Raw genomic sequence first — 10,895 nt, forward strand, 5'->3', positions numbered from 1 at the left:
ACATATCAGTGCCGTCTATCGGTGCCCATCAGTGTCACATATCAGTGCCGTCTATCGGTGCCCATCAGTGTCACATATCAGTGCCGTCTATCGGTGCCCATCAGTGTCACATATCAGTGCCGCCTATCAGCACCCATCAGTTCTTCATATTAGTGCCTCCTCATCAGTGCCGCCTCATCAATGGCCATCAGTGAAGGAGAAAACAAAATTTTAAAACAGAAACAAAGAAAAACTTTTTTCCCCAAAAATTTCGGTCTTTTTTAGTTTGTTTAGCAAAAAATAAAAACCTCAGAGGGGATCAAATACCACCAAAAGAAAGCTCTATTTGTGGGAAGAAAATGATAAAAAGGTCATATGGCTACAGCATTGTATGACCGCGCAATTGTCATTCAAAAAGCTAAAAATTGTCCTGGGCAGGAAGGGGCGAAAGTGTCCGGTAATAAAGGGTTTAAAGTGTATTTTTTCCAAAAATATTGTATTTGAAAGACCGTTGCGCAAATACAGTGTGACATAAAATATTACAACAACCGCCATTTTCTTCTCTAGGGTCTCTGCTAAAAATATATATATATATATTATGTTTGGGGGTTCTAAGTAATTTTCTAACAAAAAATACTGATTTCAACTTGTAAGCAACAAATGTTAGAAAAAGGTTTAGTCTTTAAGTGGTTACACTGACCTCATTTACAGACCGAAGTTCATTCCTTTGATCTAAAAGAACCACAAGTTACAGTGTTTCTCTTTACCTCGCCTGAGCCATGTTGTGATAAACTTGGTAGACTGCCTGTTTTTTTGGGTTTTTTGTCAGCTGTCGGCTTGAGCAGAGAACTCTCTGCACTGAATTGAGGTGTGTTAAGTTTGGGGGGGGGTAGAATCACGATCTCGATTCTTTAACAATTTATTGGTGCAGCTATAACAGAAATACTGTATATATTCCCAATACTATGATCCTCCAATGATGAATTATCTAATAATAATCTCCTTTAGCTGTCATATATCCACCAACAAATTGTCTAAGTGTCCATAAAATGGTGCAGTCCAGATCATCGATTGTCCCAGTGCAAAAATCTCTTCCAATCACTCGCCAACACCTCCGTGAAATGTACTAAAACATTGGACTGTCACCAAAAGATCAGACCATTATGAATGAATGGGTCATCTCAAGCATGATGTCCTACAGAACATTGGCCTCCAGGTGTATCCCTTCTTCATCCAAATATGTAAGTCTGATATTCCTCTCTCCTTTATTTCTTCCAAGAAGGATTATAAAAAGAAGGAAAAGAAACAATATCCATAGTACAACAAAAATGATGAATTTACAGTAGAATTATGCTTCTAGTGACACGTATTTTCAGAATTGTGTTGCAATTGCAGTATCAATGTTAAGTGCAAAATCCCAAATAACCATAAAATTAGCCGTATGTGCCACCGATTCTCCTCATCAATCACACACCACTGCGAAGGACTCACATGCAGATGGACTCTCACCAGACAATGCGACACTTCGATCACATAGGGTCATACAGGGCATGTTGTAATAAACCATAGTCACCACATAGTCTTCTTGGTTCCTGGTATTGCTATTCAGACCACCATAGGCACGAGAGAGTATTATAGAGAAGGCAAAACTCATGGGATTTTCACCCAAGCAGGGTGAGGGTTTTTAGGGTTATCGGGTAAAAGGGGGAAAAACTGAATTTCAGTTTTCCCTGGTGTCACGGTTGCCCACCTTTCACCACATTTTCAAGCCCTCTACCAATGCATTCCCTGGCGTCCAGACACAGACCACATAACCTCTGTGCTGAGCGCCAGGTAGCGCTGCCTCCTACTGAGGGCTTCACCACCTCGTTTTAGCAGTCTGCCTCCCCACTGCCCCTGCATGTGGCTTCACAACATGCCAGCTACATGCCTGTCTCCATGCACCCCCCTCCCCTGTCTCAGTGGGCATGGCACGGTCCTGCTGCTCCTGCACTACATGCCCACTGGAGACAAAGGCCATGCTCCCTATGCATGGCCAAAGTAGAGGGAGCGGTGCTGGTTCTTTAAGGCAACCCAACGCCAGGACTTGTGTTGCCTGGTGACGGGATAGCATCCCGCACCCAAGATAAATACCGGAGCGGGGCCAAGGCACCCCCGGTTTCCCTGCTCACCCCCCCTTGTTCTGCTGCCATGCTGCTATTCTTGCTGTGTGCCCAGCCTGTGCTATGGACTCACCCCTTAGTGTGGCAGAGTTCTGCTTGTACTTGTACCCCGTTACCATTTCACACAGGGGGAGGCCGGGATCTGGGGGTCTACTTGTTAAAGGGGGCTTCCAGATTCCGATAAGCCCCCCCTCCCACAGACCCCCACAACCACTGGGCAAGGGTTGTGGGGATGAGGCCCTTGTCCCCATCAACATGGGGACAAGGTGCTTTGGGGGGCTACCCCAAAGCACCTTTCCCATGTTGAGGGCATGTGGCCTGGTATGGTTCAGGAGGGGGGCGCTCTCTCGTCCCCCCTCTTTTCTTGCTGCCTGTCAGGTTGCATGCTCAGATAAGGGTCTGGTATGGATTTTGAGGGGGACCCCTACGCCATTTTTTAAAAAAAATTGGCGCAGGGTTCCCCTTAAAATCCATACCAGACCCGAAAGGCCTGGTATGGATTTTAGGGGGACCCCCACACAATTTTGTAAAAATTTAGGTTTGGTGTTCCCCTTAATATTCATACCAGACCAAATGATTTTCATCTATATTGTCGAGACCCAACAATTCATTACAGCCTTGATCAGTTTGTGACAATTTTTCCTTTAGAATTGTCATTTTGCTCTCGGACTGTTCTAAACACGGGAAAAATGCGCCACTTTACAATCATACTATATACACCCCCCAGGCACAATATTTAAAGGAATATTTCATTTTTATTGTTTCACTGTAAGCATCATTAAAATCATTGCTCCCGAAAAAATGTCCGTTTAAAAAAAAATGTTCATTGATCCATGTCCCCTGGGGCAGGACCCGGGTCCCCAAATACTTTTTATGACAATAACTTGCATATTAGCCTTTAAAATGAACACTTTTGATTTTTCATGTTAATGTCCCATAGACTTTAACAGTGTTCCGGCGGCTTTTGAATTTGCCCCGAACACTACATATTGTTTGGTGTTCACAGAACAGGGAGGGTGGGAAATTCTGCCTCCTCGTGTCTCCTTCCCAGCACACTGTTCCATTTTTGCTCCTCCCCTCTTTTATATGGCCACTCCTCCCTACTTTCCTGTTATCTCCTCCCACACTTTTCCTTGAAACATTAACCCTACGTGTGTCACTAGACACACTGTCATGCCCGGCCCTGCACTATTCCTCTTCTTTCCATCATTCCGGGCCTCACTGTCTCGAGGAGGAGGCGGGGCCAGTGCTGTGTTGCGTAGGAGAGGGGGAGGAGAGGGGGAGGAGAAGGGGAGGAGGTTCCAACAGCCGGAGCAAAACGTTTCCTGCTGCTCCGGAGACGCAGATCTCGCCCCCCCGGCCATCACCCCCCACCACTGGAGTGCTCAGCGGAGCGGTCCCCGCACACCCGGGCTGGAGGAGGAATCTGGCATGCAGTGGGGAGGACAGGAAGAGGAAGGTCCCGTGGAGGAAGCCCCACGAGTGCTGTATGGAGCAGATGGAAAGGGAGGTAGGAAACTAGAGGTGTCCGGACCGGGCCACCTCTCTCTCTCTGGGGCTGTCAATCAGTTTGGGGAGGGGGAACCGAGGCTCCAGCTGCAGGGAGAGGCACAGCTACCATGCCACAACCCCTTCTGCAGCCAGCAACCACCAACATGAGAGAGAGCCAGCCCCCCCAGGATCCCTCAGCCACAGACTGGTCTTTATATTCACCCCCTGTCCTGTCCCATGCACTCCACTCCCTCTTTCCTGATCATCAGTGTCACAAACAGTAAGGGCAGCTCAGTCCCACTGTGCCCACCTGTGATTGGCAGCCCCTGACCCTTCCCTCTGCCCTGCCCTCCACCTATGCGGGACTCCACTGGGGGGGGGGTTGGGAGGTCCCAGTCCAGTGCTGATCCTCAGCCTTGGTGGGCCAGGCGCTCTGCATCCTGCGCTGGTACTTTCTGCTGATTGGATTCTCCGCTGCTATCTCCTTCACTGACACCAGCACCGAGATAGAGAACGCTGACACTAGCACCGAGATAGAGAATGCAGACACCAGCACAGAGATAGAGAACACTGACACCAGCACCGAGATAGAGAACACTGACACCAGCACCGAGATAGAGAGCACTGACACCAGCACCGAGATACAGAACACTGACACCAGCCCCAAGATAGAGAGCACTGACACCAGCACCGAGATAGAGAACACTGACACCAGCACCAAGATCGAGAGCACTGACACCAGCACCGAGATAGAGAACACTGACACCAACCCCAAGATAGAGAGCACTGACACCAGCACCGAGATAGAGAACACTGACACCAGCACCGAGATAGAGAACACTGACACCAGCACCGAGATAGAGAACACTGACACCAGCACCGAGATAGAGAACACTGACACCAGCACCAAGATCGAGAGCACTGACACCAGCACCGAGATAGAGAACACTGACACCAGCACCGAAATAAGGACACTGACACCAGCACCAAAATAGAGAGCACTGACACCAGCACGAGATAGAGAACACTGACACCAGCACCGAGATAGAGAGCACTGACACCAGCACCGAGATAGAGAACACTGACACCAGCACCGAGATAGAGAACACTGACACCAGCACCGAGATAGAGAACACTGACTCCAGCACCGAGATAGAGAACACTGACACCAGCACCGAGATAGAGAACACTGACACTAGCACCGAGATAGAGAACACTGACACCAGCACGAGATAGAGAACACTGACACCAGCACCGAGATAGAGAGCACTGACACCAGCACCGAGATAGAGAACACTGACACCAGCACCGAGATAGAGAACACTGACACCAGCACCGAGATAGAGAACACTGACACCAGCACTTTAAAGCTCTTAATATATGTAATCTATACAGTTTATTTTTTGTCGCTTTAATTATTTTTCCCATTATGGGCGTGAGTGGGGCCTCATGTCTAGGTTTTGCCTAAGGCCTCACAAAGCCTAGAGCCGCCTCTACTGTGGGGTGTGAGCTAATGCAAGAGTTGGAGGTGTATTAGGCTTCCCTGAAGAGATGAGTCTACCTATGATAAATGACAGGATAAACCCATCTTGAGACTTTTTCCACACCTATGCCCTGTACACACGATCGGACATTCCGACAACAAAATCCTGGATTTACTTCCAATGGATGTAGGCTCAAAATTGTCTTGCATACACACGGTCACACAAATGTTGTCAGAAATTCCGAACGTCAAGAACGCGGTGACGTACAACACGTACGACGAGCCGAGAAAAATTAAGTTCAATAGCCAGTGCGGCTCTTCTGCTTGATTCAGAGCATGCGTAGAATTTTGTGCGTCAGAATTGTGTACACACAATCGGAATTTCCGACAACAGATTTTGTTGTTGGAAAATTTGAGAACCTGCTCTCAAATTTTTGTTGTCGGAAATTCCGACAACAAATGTCCGATGCAACCTACACACGGTCTTTCCGACAACAGGCTCACATCAAACATTTGTTGTCAGAAATTCCGACCGTGTGTACGCGGCATTAGTAATCATGTAATCATTATGTTTGGATGATCTCACCAGTCAGGAGACTTTCCTGTCATCCTACATGATCCCTTCTGAGGATTCTTCTATCCTTACAAACAAATGTATGAAATCCTCGATGAGTCCTCCTTCTGTGTGATCTAGAAGATCTGGAATCACAATGTCTTTATGGATGAAGTGGATGACCCGGTTTATATATTATTTATTGCTTTACAGCTTTTTTTTCACTCCAGGATTCAATATTTTCTTTATATAAGCCAGGCATGACCAAAGTCAATTACGGCCCGCGTTCCGGTTTAATGCAGCCCCACTGGTAATTTGGATATATATCTCTTTTGTAGCCCCCAAAGAATCCCCGAGCACCGCGCATTCAGAGGCTGCATTCATGTCACTGGTGAGGCTGAATTCATGGCAATGGTGAGGCTGCATTAATGGCAATAGTGAGGCTGCATTCAGAGGTTGCATTCATGGCACTGGTGAGGCTGCATTCATGGAACTTGTGAGGCTGCATTCATGGCATTTGTAAGGCTGCATTCATGGCAATGGTGAGGCTGTATTCATGTCAATGGTGAGGCTGAATTCATGGCAATAGTGAGGCTGCATTCAGAGGCTGCATTGATGGCACTGGTGAGACTGCATTCATGGCACTTGTGAGGCTGCATTCATGGCAATGGTGAGGCTGTATTCATGGCACTGGTGAGGCTGCATTCAGAGGCTGCATTCATGGCAATGGTGAGGCTGCATTCAGAGGCTGCATTCATGTCAATGGTGAGGCTGCATTCATGGCAATGGTGAGACTACATTCATGGCAATGGTGAGACTGCATTCATGGCAATGGTGAGGCTGCCTTCATGACAATGGTGAGGCTGCATTCATGGCAATGGTGAGGCTGCATTCATGGCAATGGTGAGGCTGCAAATTGGTACTGATTAGGCTGCATTGATGGGCACTGACCCGTATTTTGCTTCACAGTTCTTTATTTAAAATTTAAGTTTTTTCCTGAAACTTCCCTTTCAAAGTGAAGGTGCATGTTATACGCCTGTGCATGTTATAAGCCAATAAATACAGTGTATCCAAATAACACGCCCAAGCTCATCCTTATGCCCTGTACACCGGAAATTTGGCCAGCAAAAGACCGATGAGAGCTTTTGGTCGGAAAATGCAATTGTGTGTACCCTCCATCGGTCTTTTGCTGGTGGAATTCCAGCCAGCAAAAGATTGAGAGCAGGTTCTCAATTTTTCGGTCAGAAAAAGTTCCTAGCCGAAAATGCGATCGTCTGTACAAATTCCGAAGTGCAAAATACCTACGCATGCTCGGAAACAATTTGACGCATGCTCGGCAGCATTGAACTTCACCGTCAAGTCCAACCTATGTGTGTGATTAAAATTTCAAGGATCTTACATCTTCATTATGAGTGCATTGATATACATTTTTATGCTTTATTATTATATATTTTTGCATTTTCTTCACCAAAAAGATCAATTTTGGGAGTTATCTGTTTTCTTAGGCATACCTTTGTTTTTAACTAGCCCTGTAAGATTGATATTATACAGGAATGGTTATTATATGATGTTTCTAGAGGCTGAAGTTCCTCTGAATGCCACAAGATGGTGATCTCACTTTTATCCAGACGGGAAGTCTCTATGGAATACAGACAGGAAGTGAGGTCGAGAACAGACAGGAATGATCTGGAATAAAGACAAGAGATTCCATGTGGCATGAAGTAGCAAGGAGACGTTGCTGGAAGTGGTAGTAGAGGAGGTAATAAGATCTTATTTTCTATTTTCCCCGTCATGTCCGTCCTCTTCCTCCATAGTCACTGTGATGTCTTTTATCTCCAGCAGATGATGATACACACATATATAGTGTGGAAATGTAGATTAACCCCTTCAGGGTCAGAACATTTCCCCACTTACAGGGCGGGAACATTCTCTTCATTTTGGAGATAAATTCCAGTATCATGGTCCTCTAAACAAACAGCACTGACAATAAATAGACAAGACAAGGATCATCCTGGCTAGGGATGAGCTTGATGTTCGGGTCGAACATATGTTTGACTTGAACATCGGGTGTTCACCCGTTCGCCAAAGAGCAAACATTATGGTGCGTTCGCAACAAATTTGAGCGCTGCCGAATGCCCCATAATTCACTGCGAGATTGCAGTGCATTGCTGTATGATGATTGGCCAAAGCATGCACCTGACCTGCATGCTTTGGCCAACCTCAGCGCCCTCTGCTAAGCGAGCCATAATTGACCAAAGGCAGGTTGCCTTTGGCCAATCATGGCTCAGGGGGACTAATGCCACATACACACGAGCGGACTTTCCGGCATACTTGGACAATCCGACCGTGTGTAGGCTCCGGCGGACTTTTAGAAACCTAGACTTGAAACATGTTTTAAATCTTTCCGTTGGACTCAGTTTCTGACGGAAAGTTCGCTCGTCTGTGTGCTGGTCCGATGGAAAGCCCGCTCGTCTGTATGCTGGTCCAACGGACCAGATACGACGCAAGGGCAGGGAATTGCATTTCGTGCTCGCTGCAATAGGAAAAACAAATTTTCCTATTACGGCGAGCGCGGGGCATACCAGGCCCTTAGGTCTGGTATGGATTTTAAAGGGAACCCCCTACACTGAAAAAACGGCATGGGGTCCCCCCTAGAATCCATACCAGACCCCGATCCGAGCACGCAGCCCGGCCAGTCAGGAAAGGGGGTGGGGACAAGCGAACGCCCCCCCCCTCCTGAACCGTACCAGGCCGCATGCCCTCAACATGGGGGGTGGGTGCTTTTGGGGAAGGGGCGCCCCAAAGCACCTTGTCCCCATGTTGATGAGGACAAGGGCCTCTTCCCAACAACCCTGGCCGTTGGTTGTCGGGGTCTGCGGGCAGGGGGCTTATCAGAATCAGGAGCACCCTATAATAAGAGGGCCCCCAGATCCCGGCCCCCCACCCTATGTGAATGAGTATGGGGTACATGGTACCCTTACCCATTCACCTAGGGAAAAAGTGTCAATAATAAAACACACTACACAGGTTTTTTAAATAATTTATTAAACAGCTCCGGGGGGGTCTTCCTCCGGCTTCGGGGGTCCCTCCGGTTCCTCTTCTCCTGGCGTCCGGTTGGTTCTTCTCCGCTCTCTCTGTCCTCTTCTCCTGGTGTTCCAGTTCTTCGGCTGGCTCCTCCGCTGTCATCATGCCGCTCTCTTGCCAGCGGAGGTCCGGACTTCTGGGCTTCTTGTCTTCTTCTCTTCTCCAGATGTTGACACGATGCTCTCTCCAGCTGGACTGCTCTCTGAGTGCTCCGCTGTGACTTATATAGGCGGAGACTCTGCCCCCTTATGACATCACAGTCCCTGAGTAATAGGTGTCCCAAGTACTTGCAGCCAATCTGCTAGCAGTACACCACCATCTCATTTTAGCAGGCAAATTTCCCTATGGCAGTTGCTGAACCAAAAAAAAAAAAATTTGTTCCCAGCCATCCACATGCTCAGCGTCTGAATGCTAGCTTGGCCAAATTGCTAGCACTGCAACTGCTGCCTTTTCAGCTAGTAGACTCTGCCCCCTTTCGTTAATTTGTGGAATGTGCAGGACCTCTGTGGCAGGTTCCAAAGCGCCATTTCTTTTCAAGGAAAGCCATTCCGGCTATTAACCGGCATGTGGAAGGCAATCTTTTGGCCTCGTTGGACAGGGCAGTCATCAGTAAGGTGCATATTACCACTGACTCAGTGTCCAGCAGGCATGGGCAGGGATGTTACCTTTCCTTCACGGCGCACTGGGTAACTGCTGGCAGCTAGGAAGGATGCAGAACAGGGTTCAGTATTGGAGCTTGTTCCGCCACCACACCTTTAAAATGCTAGTGGTGATTCTGCCACAGCTCTCTTCTCCACCCCCTCCTCTTCTTCTTCCTCTATGACCTCTTCTGCAGATTTGTCCTCTGAACCAGTGGTGCATCGTAAGCATTCAAGGGGCTACGCAAGCAGTCAGGCAAAAAGAGCAGGTACCCAGGCTTACAGGATCTACTGAGGCAGGCCAGAAAAGTCTGATCATTTCCGCCAGTCATACAATGCCAGTGCTCGGCTGGCTGACATTCAAAGGGAACGCAACCTGTCCACCAACCGCCTCATTTTGACATGCCCACCAGGTAATTCAACGTTGGCAATGCTGCAGCGACTGCACGCGCAGCAGAGGGCCATCAATTAGTACCTGTGCGAGTATGCCACCAGGACAGGGTCAGGGGAGCTTGGCTTCTTTTTTCCACGCCAGTGGCTACTGATCAAGGATGCATGCATTGTCCTGTCACCATTTGAGGAGGCCACAAAGATTGTGAGCAGCGACAATGCATGCATTAGTGACACTGTCCCTCTAGTCTTCCTGTTGGAGCACATGCTTCATGGAATAATGGACAGGGCACTTGAGGCAGAACAGCGGGAGGAAGAGGAGGACTTCCTTACCTCTCAAGGCCCCCTTTATCCATATAACATTCCTGTGGGCCCGCCAAACACACAGGAAGAGGAGGAGGAGGATTGTGTCAGCATGGACGTGGAGGATAACACTCAGCAGCAGTCTTCAAGGGATGGTTTTCAGTCCCCAGAAACCCAAGGAGTTGTACATGGCTGGGAGGAGGTTGTTACGGATCATGTGACCCAGAGGACTCAGAATCAAATGCCTCTGCAAACTTACACTGCATGGCCTCCCTGATTCTGCAAGGCCTGCGAAAGGACCCTAGGATTCGTGGTATCAAGGACAGTAATCATTACTGGCTGGCAACCCTTCTTGATCCACATTACAAAGGTAAGGTTGCAGAACTCATCCTGCCTTCCCAGAGGGAGCAGAGGATGAAACGTCTTCAGGAGGCCTTGAAGAAAGGTTTGTGCAATGCTCTTCCAGACTCTGGGAGGTTACAATTTCCTGGTGCTGAACAACGTGTTGCTGAGGCTTCATTCAGTCAGAGGAACAGTGGTGGAGAAAGTGGCCAGCTGACTGATGCCTTTAAACAACTTTTCAGTCCTCAGAGCCAAGGTCTGATCGGTTCAAGCAACCATTTTTAGCATCTGCATTACATGGTGCAGGAATATCTAGGGGCAAGAGCAGACTTGGAGACCTTTCCAACAGAGCATCCACTGGGTTACTGGGTCTTGAGGATGGACCACTGGCCAGAACTTGCTCAATATGCAATTGAGCTATTGGCCTGTCCTGCATCCAGCGTTCTTTCTGAATGCACATTCAGTGCTGC

This window comes from Aquarana catesbeiana, unplaced genomic scaffold, assembly GCF_042186555.1.
Source record: "Aquarana catesbeiana isolate 2022-GZ unplaced genomic scaffold, ASM4218655v1 unanchor237, whole genome shotgun sequence".
Classification (NCBI taxonomy): domain Eukaryota; kingdom Metazoa; phylum Chordata; class Amphibia; order Anura; family Ranidae; genus Aquarana; species Aquarana catesbeiana.